The sequence below is a fragment of the Macaca mulatta genome, chromosome X (assembly GCF_049350105.2).
Source record: "Macaca mulatta isolate MMU2019108-1 chromosome X, T2T-MMU8v2.0, whole genome shotgun sequence".
Taxonomy (NCBI): domain Eukaryota; kingdom Metazoa; phylum Chordata; class Mammalia; order Primates; family Cercopithecidae; genus Macaca; species Macaca mulatta.
The window spans coordinates 124,796,330-124,809,370 of record NC_133426.1 but is presented as its reverse complement, the minus strand read 5'-3'; the positions used below and the strand labels follow the sequence as shown (position 1 = coordinate 124,809,370).

Below are 13,041 nucleotides of genomic sequence, written 5' to 3'. Positions count from 1 at the left end.
GTCTAGCACCGTGGTGCCTGGGATTTGAGAGCGCGCGCCCGACGTAGGTGGGGTCAGTCAGAACGCCTTACTCCCTAACTGCAGTTCCAAAGAGACGCGTTTTGAGAGGGATGATTTTGGGTCGGTCTTTTTCTTGTAAAGAAGTGCTCTCGGGAAACGTTGGTGTGGACATTTTGGCGTATATTTACGATGTCTTACTATCCAAGCCCGGAATGTCCCACCCTAGGGCGTCGGCAGGTCCACCATCTCTGGCGTTACTAGAACAACTCGCCCTTATTGACTACGAGATCTTTAATTGAGATCCCTAGATACGATCCTGCCGGCCAGAGGGTGGGGTCCTTGAGATATACCCGGGGAGTGTGCCAATTCCATGGAGTAATGATGGATTTATTGCTGGAGCTGAGCCAGTATAAGGCCTCCGGTTACTTTTTCTCCGCACATGTCTGTCGCTGCCGACACGATGTGAGAGAAGTTCTTACTGCCCAAGATGTGCGTCAGCTAAATGGTAAATATTTATTGAGCAGATATCATTGCAAGCCTACGAGCTAATGGCTTAATTCTGATCCTCAACTGCCCAGCGTCCGGTGATAAAAATAGAAAGGTACTTTTTAAAAAACCGAAATGTTCTTAAACCACGGGTCATTGACCATCAAGGTGATAACATTGACTTTCAATATGATCACACAGCATATTTGTTTCTCCAACTGACGTCATGATAGGCATTTTGAGCTGTTCGAGCAGCCTCAATTACTACTCAAGAAAAGGCTGGATTGGAGCCAGGGGTATGGCCTCAGAGAGGCTGGAAAGGGGCTCTAGACTTTGTCAAGCAATCAGGGCAAGGTCTGCTGTGGTCTGGTGGACTTCGGTAAAAACCAAATGTCATATACTGTATATTCTGTAATACCCCAGGGAGTTTAGGGAAAACACTGCATAATCAAATATATTAATATTTTTGCAGCAAGATACATGATTGTTCGTACGGGATAAATAAATACAAGTAAATAACCTCATTCAGTTTGAGTCAGACGCTTCTGCCAGATAAGTTTAGGACAGACTTATTTGACTGTCAAATAAATTACTTATAAAACCCCAGAAACTTGGTTTCCAGAGCTTTTGGGGCTTCAGAATTGGAGACAAGGGATTTGTGGATCGTTGTGAGGGTATGACTTTTGTTAAACCTAAAAATTAGTAGGTTTTATGTGTCTTAAACATGTTAATTAACTTTCTAGATATAAAAATGTAACTCAAAGTACTAACTTTTAAAAACGTTTTGCTAAGATAGGTTTTTTTGTTTTATTTTTGGATTATGGAAAGATGCAAGATATAAGGTAGGGAAAGATATATTTATGGAAAGATGTAACTACCTGAATGTATTCTCTTCCTAGTTATCTAATAGTGAATTTATGGCTTCCAAAAAAAAAGTTAGTTTTCTCTATATGATAGAGGTGTTAGTTCCAGGCGCGGTGGCTCACGCCCGTAACCCCTGCACATTGGGAGGCCAAGGCAGGCGGATTTCTTGAGCCCAAGAGTTTCAGACCAGCCTGGGCAACATGGTGAAACCCCGTCTCTACAAAAACTTCAAAATTTAGCTGGGTGTGCTGGCATGTGCCTATGGTCCCAACTACTGTGGAAGCTGAGGTGGGAGAATCGCTTGAGCCCAGGAGGTTGAGGCTGCAGTGAGCTGAGATAACACCACTGCACTCCAGACTGGGCAACAGAGCCACACCCTGTCTCACAAAAAAAAAAAAAAAAAAAAAAGAAAAGAAAAAAATCCGTGTATGGAAACCCGTCACTCAGTCCAGTAAACATACACAATTTGGTGTCATGCGGTGTTCTAGATGCTAAGGACAATTCATAGATTAAAAAGACAACTAGATCTGGCGCGGTGGCTCACACCTGTAATCCCAGCACTTTGGGAGGCCGAGATGCGTGGACATGCGTGGATCACTTGAGGTCAGGAGTTTGAGACCAGCCTGGCCAACCTGGCAAAATCCTGTCTCTACTAAAAATACAAAAGTTAGCCAGACATGGTGGCACTTGCCTGTTGTCCCAGCTACTCGGGAGGCTGAGGTAGGAGAATCGCTTGAACCCGGGAGGTGGAGGTTGCAGTGAGCTGAGATCGCGCCACTGCATTCCAGTCTGGGCGACAGAGTGAGACCCTGTCTCAAAAACAACAGCAACAGTAACAAAGACAAAACAGAAAAAGATAACTTAAGTTTCTACCTACAAGGAGCTAATAATCTAGCAGTGGAGACAAATACGGAGTCCTAGTTTGGTGGTTTTTTTTGTTTTTTGGTGTTTTTTTTTCAATATACCGTATCTTGGACATTTTAAGCTGCCTTAAACATTATACTTAGAAAAAGGTAAAACGAATAGGAATGATAAACTGGTAACATTTTTAGAGCTTTTAAAGTTGTCTGTTTAAATGCTTTTATCAATTGCATGAGAAAGCCAATTGCTAGAATGAATTGCTGGAAACGTTAAAACACATATAAATACTGCCCATCATCACTTTTAAAAATGTAAAAGATGTGTTTATTTCGCCTGAAATATCAGTTCTTGAGTTTTAAAGCAGCAGATTTTAAGTATCATCCAAGGCAGTGGTTTTGAAGCTTTTCTCTGTATTAGAAATGGAACCTTAATCGAACTTAATTTTATGCAAAAGTCCATGTAGTATACAAAATAAAAACTGCTGTATTTGAAACAGGGTTTCAAAGTTGAGGTCCCTGTCTGTTTGACCTTCCTTGAATCTCCAGAGACTGTCCTAAGGCCCGATAAAAAAAAAAAAAAGAACAAATGAAAAACTATTGGTCCAAAGCAGAGGTTGGCAAATTATGGTCCACTGGACAAATCTGTCCCACTCTCTGTTTTTGTAAATAGCATGTTGTTGGAACACAGCCAGGACTATTTGTTTGTGTATTGCGTATGGCCGCTATCATGGCAGAGTTGAGTAGCTGGGACAGAGACTGTGTGACCCACAAAGCCTAAAATATTTACTATCAGGCCTTTTTTACAGAAAAATTTGCAGATCCTTGGTTCATAAGATACTATTTTCTAGGATACCTCAGAACTAAAAATACCCTCAAATTAAATGGTTTCAGCAGATCATATGATGCTGCAAAATCATGTGTGTAGATAAGAATAAAACCTTTCCTCCCTAGCTCATTCCCAATGACTATTAAAATTTCATAGATCTAAGGGTAAGGTGGGTTTAAGGAAAATTTTTATGCTTAACTAAATTGCTTATCTGCATAGCAAGTACTCTACTCTCCAAAGACTGGATGTCACAGCCACTGTATGGAACAACTTATCTGTGAGATGTTCATTCTCTCCTCTTGGCAAGAATAATACAAACTGGCAACATCCTTGAGGCCAATTTTGCCTCAACCCCAAGGGTAACAAGTCACTCAGAACATCAGTGTTCCAAGTACATCCTAATGCATGTAGCCTTTTGTTACAAACAAGAGCTAAAGTGATAACTCAGGAAAAATATTTTTTTATTTACAGTGTTAGGTGATATGAGACATAATGTTGACAGCAAAGGATTTAATATTACTCACTATGTTGCCCAGGCTGGTCTTGAACTCTTAGCCTCAAGTGATCCTCTTGCCTTGGCTTCCCAAAGTGTTGGGATTACAGGCATGAGCCACTGTACCTGGTCTACAACCTGCAACCCTTCTGATACCTACTTCCACAAGCAAATTTCAGGTCTTTTTCAAAATAAAGTGCCATCTTTATTGTAGCATTTATGTATTTCCTAATCATTTTACATGTGTAAAACTGTACTGCCATTTTTATTAGGTTCATATCTTTTTGTGTATATATCACTGATGAAATTTTTGAATGTTGTGCCCCTACCCCATTTTCCCCATAAGCCTTGTGGTTTTTATTGAACAATTTTGCATAGCAGAGTGATTTTTAGGAATGCCCATGCCCCTTTATAGCAGAACTGACTGTAGTCCAGATGTGGTAGCTTCAGGCATGGCTGGATCCAGGGCCCAAGATATATCAATATGCTCTCTCTTTCTGTCCATCTGCCTCTTCTTGTGCTTTGGCTTCGATTTTCCTACTGCAAACAACTTCCTTCTTGTAGTTAGTAAAGATGGCTGCAAGGAACTTTAGCTTATAATGTCTTAATAACTCTCAGTCCCAAAGGAAGTAAGACTTTCTCTGTCAGTGTTTATATATTAAATCTCAGAGAGGATGTTGATTGGTCTTAGGAGGCCCATTTAGCTAGGAGCATACAGAACTCTCCTTTGTTCAGGCCTGGGTCAGCTGATTCCTTGCCACTCACCAAATCAGGAGAGACTACTGTGGTTATCTTCCTTACTAGGACTGCATAGAATATTCAGTGGATGTGCTTTCAAGGAAAGGATACTAGCAAAACAAACAAGCAAAAGGATACTAGCAGACAGTAGCAACATGTTTATATAAGTTATTAAGGGGTAAGTCTATATACATTGACATGAAAAGAGCTCATAAAGTGTTAAATGAAAACAGATGTTACAGAATACTGTGTATAGAATAATCCCATTCATGTCAATCATTTATCTATGCACATGTGTATACCTCTGTGTATGGAGAATTCTGGAAAAATATTCACAAAGGATTTACAGCGAGCATCTTTTGTTGCTGACTAAAATAATAACAATAATAAGAGGTTTGTGCCTTATTTGTGCCTTTGTGTAATGATTTTCTACAACGAATATGTATTACTTTGTTTAAATAAGAGGGAATTATTAAAAGAAAACATATAACCTATCATATACAAGGTAGATTTACATACAAAATTAAGATCTAAAATTAATTTCCAACATAGTGCATAACTATGAGTCCTGGGCCTAATGTAGGTAAAACAGTTTCTGGAACACTTCAATAAATACCACCAAGAAGCTGAACTTTGAAAAATACCCACAAAGCAAATCTTGAAATGCAATTAGTCTACCAGTAGAAAGTCATATTTTCTGCACTGCAAGCCTGACACATAAAGAGAATAAGTAATGGCAATTTCTAAAGCAACTAGAAATGGGGAATCTGTGAAACAGATGTGGAGTTTTTGGAGCAAGGTTGGAGGTATACTTCTAACAATATGTACTAAGCATAATTTTATTTTTCAAAACATTAAGTATATATGGCATGATCTAAAGAGAAATAAATAAGGACATAATGAACTTTATCCTTCAAAAAATTATTCTGGGTCACAAACTTGAGAAGATGTCTTTTGTCCACCACCCATGGCATCTTTATTTTTTTTAAATGTTTGAAACTCAATCTAACAGCAAATATTTATATAGAAATATCAATCACCAGGCTAATATACACATACACACACACACTCAACAGTAACAACTAGAATTTTCTGGTGCTATAGACAGTTTGTGTTATCTCAAAATTCATTCATATGTTGAAATCTAATCCCCAATGTGATGGTATCTGGAAGTGGGAAGGAACTTTAAAGGTCATTAGTTCAAGCCTCATATCTCATAGATGAATTCCTTCTACAAACTTCACCAATAAATGGTCATTCAAGGACATGGAGTTTAGTATTTATCCAATCAATTTTTTGGTAACCTCTAATGTTAGCAGATTTCTTCATTTCCTTTGGCCCAAATCTACATTTCTATAATTTTCATCCACTGGTTATGATTCTGGTTACTAAGTCCATACAAAAACCTTTCATCTTTTCAAACATGGTTATCAATTCTCTGTAGTATGTTTATCTTGGGAATATATACTGATACGTTTACCTGAATGTGTTCAGAGACAGATAAATGGGAATTTTGACTACACAATTAAGGTGGTGCATTAAATAAATATGCAATAATATGTGTAGATACTATACATGTCCACCATATGTGTAGTTTCTGTTTAATGGTATCTTCTCTATGTGTAGCTAGTAATAATTTTTTTTTGTTTGTTTCTTTTATTGTTGTTGTTTTTTGAGATGGAGTTTCGCTCTTGTTGCCCAGGCTGGAGTGCAATGGTGCGATCTTGGCTCACCGCAACCTTCACTGCCCAGGTTCAAGTGATTCTCCTGCGTCAGCCTCCCGAGTAGCTGGCATTACAGGCATGCGCCACCATGCCTGCCTAATTTTTGTATTATTAGTAGAGAGGGGGTTTCACCATGTTGGCCAGGCTGGTCTCGAACTCCTGACCTCGTGATCTGCCCACCTCAGCCTCCCAAAGTGCTGGGATTACAGGCGTGAGCCACCATGCCCGGCCAATTATATGTTATATAACAATAGTTCTTCATACTTTCTAAGACACTTTCATCTATTATTTAATGATAATATAATCACTATCATTAAATTAGTGCTTACTAGGTAACAGGAACCACATTAAGTACTCTGCATATATTATTTCACTTAATTCATACACTATATGAAGAAGATGCTACTATTATCCTCATTTTACGGGTAGGGAAATTCAGGTTTAGAAGAGTTAAGTAATTTGCCCTGTGTTTCACAGCTAGTTTTTAGTGGTTAGGATTTGAGCCCAAGGCCTGCTGAATTCAGAGCCTGAACTCTTAAGCACTTTAACGGTAGGAAAGATCATATTATCATCTTTACTTTACAAACGTGAAAACTGAGATGTTGAAAGTGGTGACATGCCTCAGGTTACACTTTGATTTGATTTGATTATTTTATTTTTTCATTACTTTTCCAGAGTTTGGAGTTTTATTAGCCTGCAACAAATGAAGCATGTTAATGAGTGAAGTATCTAAAATAATAATATTGCAACAAGTAAAAAAGCAATTGTTTGATTTTTTTTTTCATTTTTTATGGTATGCTTTATCTAACTGGGTACATCTCAACATTGGGGGGTTGTGGTAGGCATTATTCTAGGATGGCCCCCAGGATTCTCAGCCCCTGGTGTACACACATCTCCCAGTTATTCAGTCCCAAACTAATCTAGATGCTGTTGTGAAGAGATTTGTCAGATGTGATTCAAGTTCCAAATCAGTTGACTTTAAGATTAGGTAGATTAGGCTGGGCATGGTGGCTCACGCCTGTAATCCCAGCACTTTGGGAGGCTGAGGCAGGCGGATCACGAGGTCAGGAGTTCGAGACCAGCCTGACCAACATGGTGAAACCCTGTCTCTGCTAAAAATACAAAAATTAGCCGGGCATCATGGTGCATGCCTGTAATCCCAGCTACTCAGGAGGCTGAGGCAGGAGAATCGCTTGAACATGGGAGGCAGAGGTTGCAGTGAGCCGAGATCGCACTCCAACCTGGGTGACAGAGTGAGACTCTGTCTCAAAAAAAGAAAGAAAGAAAAAAAGATTAGGCAGATTATATAGGTGGATCTGGCCTAATTACATGAGTTCTTTAGAAGCAGAGAGATTTTTTTTTCTGGCTGATGGGGAAGAGGAAGTCAGAAAAATGCACTCTGGGTGGCCTAGATGAAAACAAACATCTATACTGTGCACTGCCTCTGAGGGCCATGCGGTGTGGATTGTGGGTGGCCTCTAAGAGCTGAGAGTGAATCCACAGCTAATAGTCAGCAAGGAAATGGGAACCTCAGTCCTGTGGCTGCAGGGAACTGAAGTCTGCCAACAGCCAGCAGGAGCTTGGGAGAGGACCCCAAGATCCAGATGTGAATGCAGCCTGGCTGACACCTTGGTTTCAGCCTTGTGAGACCCTGAGCAGAGAGCCCAGTCACACTGTCCTCAGATTTCTGGCTTACAGAACTGTGAGCTAATAAACTGGCATTGTTTTAAGCCACTAACCTTGTGGTAATTTGTTATGAAGCAATAGAAAACTACTACAGGGATAAATATCCTTATCCTCTCTCCTGGTTAAGAACCACAGATCTAGGTAGGTCATGATAAAAGCACATGTAAATACATCAACATGGACTGTTTGCTTTCTGAAGTCCTTGAGTGCCCTTAGGAATAAATGTAACACTGGAGTGAACATTACGGTGTGTTTCTCTTAAGAGAAAAACATCAAATTCCAAAAAAATAACCTAACATGCATTTAAGATATGAAAGAAATGTTTAGCATCATATACACTACACATACACTGTACCCCAAATCCAACCCCATTTACAAAATGTTCCCCAGAACCCCAGCAATCCTCCTACACATGTGATGTTAGAGACTGCCTGATCCCTGCTTCTGTGGTCTTTCCCATTGGGTGAATCTGCTTGCCTTTAGAACTTGCGCTCAGTTCCAATGTCAATCTTTAATTTTTTCATTCCAAATACTTTCAGATTTTAAGGTATAATTGCCAAATAAAAATTGTATATATTTATGGTATACAATCTGATGTTTTAAATATATATACACACATTGTGAAATGATTAAATCAAGGTAATTAACACATCCATTACCTCACATATGTATCACTATTTTGTGGTGAGAACATTTAAAATCTACTTTCAGCAATTTTCTTTTTTCATACCTTAGACTTTCAAATGATGTATTCGTGTGTGTGTGTGTGTTATTATGCCGAACACTTGCTGAACTCTTTCAGACTGAAAACTCACACCTTTCAAATCAGGCAAATTCTCCATCATTTGTTTGCTAATTTCCTGCTTCCTATTTTTTCTCTGTTCTCTTTTCTGTAACTTATATTAGGCATGGGTCTCATTTTCCATGTTTATTTTCACTTTTTCTTTTTTTAACTTTAAGCTCAGGGGTACAAGTGTGGGTTTGTTACATAGGTAAACTTGTGTCATAGGGGTTTGTTGTACAGATTTTTTCATCATCCAGGTATTAAGCCTAGTACCCACTAGTTTTTTCTGATCCTCTCCTTCCTCCAAACCTTCTCCCTCCAATAGGTCCCAGTGTGTGTTGTTCACCTTTGTGTCCATGTGTCCTCATCATTTAGCTCCCACTTATAGGTGAGAACATGTGGTATTTGGTTTTCTGTTCCTTAGTTTGCTAAGGATAATGGCCTCCAACTCCATCTGTGTCCCTGCAAAGGACATGATCTCATTAATTTTTTATGGCTGCAAGCAATTTTCAAGTATATAATACATTATTATTAACCATAGTCTCCATGCTGTGCAATAGATTTCCAGAACTTATTTCTCCTGTCTAACTAAAACTTTTTATCTTTTGACCAATATCTTCCCATTTCCTGGCTGTGGCCCCTTACTTCCCCTAGGCCCTGGCAACCGCCACTCTACTCTCTGTCTCTATGAGTTTGACATTTTAGATTTCACATGTAAGTGATATCATGCAGTAGTTGCTTTCTGTGCCTGACTTATTTAACTTAGCATAATGTACTCCAGGTTCATCTGTGTTGTCACAAATGACTGTATTTCCTTCTTTTTAAAGGCTGAATAGTATTCCTCAGTGTTAATCTTACTACTGATCTTCCAGTGTCATTGTCTGGTGTCACTATGGTTGCACGATCATTAATCACTTCAACAGAATTAACAACAGATTAAGGGCTTACTACATGTCAGGTATTGTACTACATATTGGGTTAACAGTGGTATGGCCCAGTCCTTGACTGAGCTTTTCATCTCCATTGTCTAAGCCTGGAATCTGACACATGATCCATATCATCTGGGGATGGGGCTCCCCTTAGTCATTGGCCAGTCCCTGAAAAACGAAATCCCTAACTTTTCACTTATGGTTTTTTGCCTATGTTCCTCACCTTTGAAGCCAAATCTCCAGCATATCAGCCTGCTGTGACTATAGTCTTCCTCGTTTCCTGGCCAGTACTAAGTTTGGACTTGAAACCTAGCTTGCCCTGCTGGACTTTTTGCCTTCTTCTGTCATCCTGTCCACCTTTACACACTGCCCACCTAAGTCACAGTGGCTGGCTGGTATGGTTGGGAATATCTATTCCTTTAGACCTGCCATATACCTCTTCAAGTTGGGAAATAGTAGACATAATTTTAGTTTTTCAGATTTTCTGACAAAGTTTTATACCCAAAATGATCATTTTTTTGAAGAGTAAACAACTTGTGGCCAGGTGCGGTGATTCATGCCAGTAATCCCAGTACTTTGGGAGGCCAAGGCAGGCAGATCACTTGAGTTCGAGACCAGCCTGGCCAATATGCTGAAACCCTGTCTCTACTAAAAATACAAAAATTAGCCAGGCATGGTGGCACACACCTCTAGTTCCAGCTTCTAGCTACTTGGGAGGCTGAGGCAGGAGAATCACTTGAACTCGGGAGGTAATGGTTGCAATGAGCCGAGATCGCACCACTGTACTCCAGCCTGGGCAACAGAGCAAGACTCCATTTCAAAACACAACACAACACAACACAACAAAAGAGCAGACAACTTGTTTAAAAATGAACCATGGATCTGGCCTCAGTCTTGGGCAAAAGTCTGAAAGTCATGACCTAAGAAGAGGGATAGGGGTAAAAGGGGAATAATAATTTAGTCTGTACCTATGATCTACCTTGTATTTTACAAGTTATCTCAGTCATTTTGTGTCCAGAATTGGCGGGTTCTTGGTCTCACTGACTTCAAGAATGAAGCCGCGGACCCTCCCGGTGAGTGTTACAGTTCTTAAAGATGGTGTGTCCAGAGTTTGTTCCCTTCTGATGTTCGGACGTGTTTGGAGTTTCTTCCTTCTGGTGGGTTCATAGTCTCACTGGCTTCAGGAGTGAAGCTGCAGACCTTCGCGGTGAGTGTTACAACTCTTAGGGCCACACGTCTGGAGTTGTTCATTCCTCCCGGTGGATTCGTGGTCTTGCTGGCTTCAGGACTGAAGCTGCAGACCTTCGCAGTGAATGTTACAGGGTGGACCCAAAGAGTGAGCAGCAGCAAGATTTATTGCAAAGAGCAAAAGAACAAAGCTGGAAGGGGACCCAAGCCAGTTACCACTGACTGGTTCCCACAGCGTGCTTTTGTTCCCTTATCTGACCCCACCCACATCCTGCTGATTGGTTCATTTTACGGAGAGCTGATTGGTCCAGTTTACAGAGAGCTGATTGGTCCGTTTTGACAGAGTGCTGATTGGTGCATTTACAATCCCTGAGCTAGACACAGAGTGCTGATTGGTGTATTTACAATACTCTAGCTAGACAAAAGTTCTCCAAGTCCCCACTAGGTTAGCTAGATAGGGAGTACTGATTGGTGTATTTACAAACCCAGAGCTAGACACAGAGTACTGATTGGTGCATTTGCAATCCCTTAGCTAGACATAAATGTTCTCCAAGTCCCCACTAGACTCAGGAGCCCAGCTGGCTTCACCTAGTGGATTCCGTGCCAGGGCCCTGGGTGGAACTGCCTGCCAGTCCCATGCCATGCACCCGCACTCCTCAGCCCGCGGGCAGTTGACCAGACCGGGTGTGGCAGAGCAGGGAGCAGCACTCGTCAGGGAGGCTCAGGCCGCGTGGGGGCGTGGGGGGGTGGGGGGGGTGGGGGTGGGGGCGTGGGGGGGTGGGGGGTGGGGGAGTGGGGGGGTGGGGGGTGGGGGAGTGGGGGGGGTGGGGGGGTGGGGGGGTGGGGGGGTGGGGTTGGGGCATGGCAGACTGCAGGTCCTGAGCCCTGCCCCATGGGGAGGCGGCTGAGGCCTGGCAAGAACTGGAGGGCAGTGCTGGCAGGCCAGCACTGCTGGGGAACCCAGCACACTCACCCTCTGCAGCTGCTGGCCCAGGTGCTAAGCCCGGCACTGCCCAGGTACTAAGCCCGGCACTGCCCAGGGCCAGTGGTGCCGGCCTGCTGCTCTGAGTGCTGGGCCCACTGAGCCCACGTCCGCGCCTGCTGGAACTCACGCTGGCCTGTGAGCCCCCTGCCAAGCCCTGGTTCCCGCCAGCGCCTCTCCCTTCACACCTCCCCGCAAGCAGAGGGAGCCAGCTCCAGCCTTGGCCAGCCCAGAGAGGGGTTCCCACAGTGCAGCGGTGAGCCGAAGCACTCCTCAAGCGCAGCCAGAGTGGACCCCAAGGCTGAGGAGGCGTGGAGAACGAGGGCTGCTAGCACATTGTCGCCTCTCAATTTAATTCTCAAACCTTTCTCCACTGTATTTTTATTTTCATTGTGTAGGTAGGAATCTAAAGCACAGTGGCAGGGTCAAAATTTGACTTACGTGAGTCCTGAGCCTTAAGTGCATGCTTTTCCTGGTATTCCACACCAAATGCACACCTTTATCTCTATTTTTCCTTTTGGAAATTGCAGAATGGCTGAGCTAGGAGTTAGAATTAACAGAGCTCACCTACTGGATGCTGCTTCCGATTCTGAAAAAAAGTCTGCATTGACCATACATAATTTCAGTTCTAGTATTCTGAAACAACCCATGAGGCTTATTCAAGCAATTAACTCATTATCCCTTGCTCTTTTAAAGGCTGACATCATGGCTGGGTACCTTGACTGTGGTCAGTCCAGGATTCTCGTGTGAGCTAATGAAGGGTTGGCATTAGCCTAATTAATTCAGTAGACAGAGTGAAGATGATAATTAAATGTGGCCTGAATCTGAAGATTTGTATATTTCGCTAATTTTGGAGAACTGTCAGCCATTAACTGTTCAATATTGCCTTTCTCCTATTCTGCTTAATATTTTCTTCTAGAGCTCACATTAGATGCACAGTGCTCCTTCTTCTTATAGCCCCCATATGCTTTAACCTGTCTTTTGTATTTATTTATTTATTTATTTATTTAGAGACGGAGTCTTGCTCTGTCTCCCAGGCTGGAGTGCAGTGGCATGAACTCGGCTCACTGCAAGCTCCGCCTCCCAGGTTCACGCCATTCTCCTGCCTCAGCCTCCCCAGCAGCTGGGACTACAGGCACCTGCCACCACGCCTGGCTATTTTTTTTTGTATTTTTAGTGGAGACGGGGTTTCAACTTGTTAGCCAGGATGGTCTCGATCTGACCTCGTGATCCACCCGCCTTGGCCTCCCAAAGTGCTGGGATTACAGGCATGAGCCACCGGGCCCGGCCGTTTTGTATTTTTAAAATGTGTGCTATGATCTTCATTTGTGAACATATATTCATTGGAACTTTCTCTTTGGAAATTCTTTGAGGCCTAGGTTTAAAGTGTATTCTTCCAGAGAATAGTTGCACTTAACCCTGCTAGTAACTGGTGAATACTATCAATCCAGAATGATTTTAGGCCTAATTTCCAGTGTGAA

At 42.1% G+C, this 13,041-nt stretch overlaps 1 protein-coding gene and 1 long non-coding RNA gene across 3 annotated transcripts in view; one reads left to right on the top strand and one right to left on the bottom strand.

The window, feature by feature from the left end:
* Window positions 1-19: 19 nt before the first annotated feature.
* LOC144338797 (uncharacterized) lies at window positions 20-4,994 on the bottom strand. Its single transcript, XR_013413169.1, has 2 exons — window positions 3,656-4,994; window positions 20-1,243 (listed from the first exon to the last, which is right to left on the bottom strand). It is a non-coding gene; the product is annotated as an uncharacterized LOC144338797 (long non-coding RNA).
* Window positions 50-13,041, top strand: part of KLHL13 (kelch like family member 13) — a 424,794-nt gene continuing 411,802 nt past the window's right edge. For both annotated transcript variants that reach the window (XM_077989506.1, XM_077989505.1), the window contains exon 1: window positions 50-505. The gene's annotated coding sequence lies outside the window, so the exon portion shown is untranslated. The remainder of the gene's footprint in view (window positions 506-13,041) is intronic.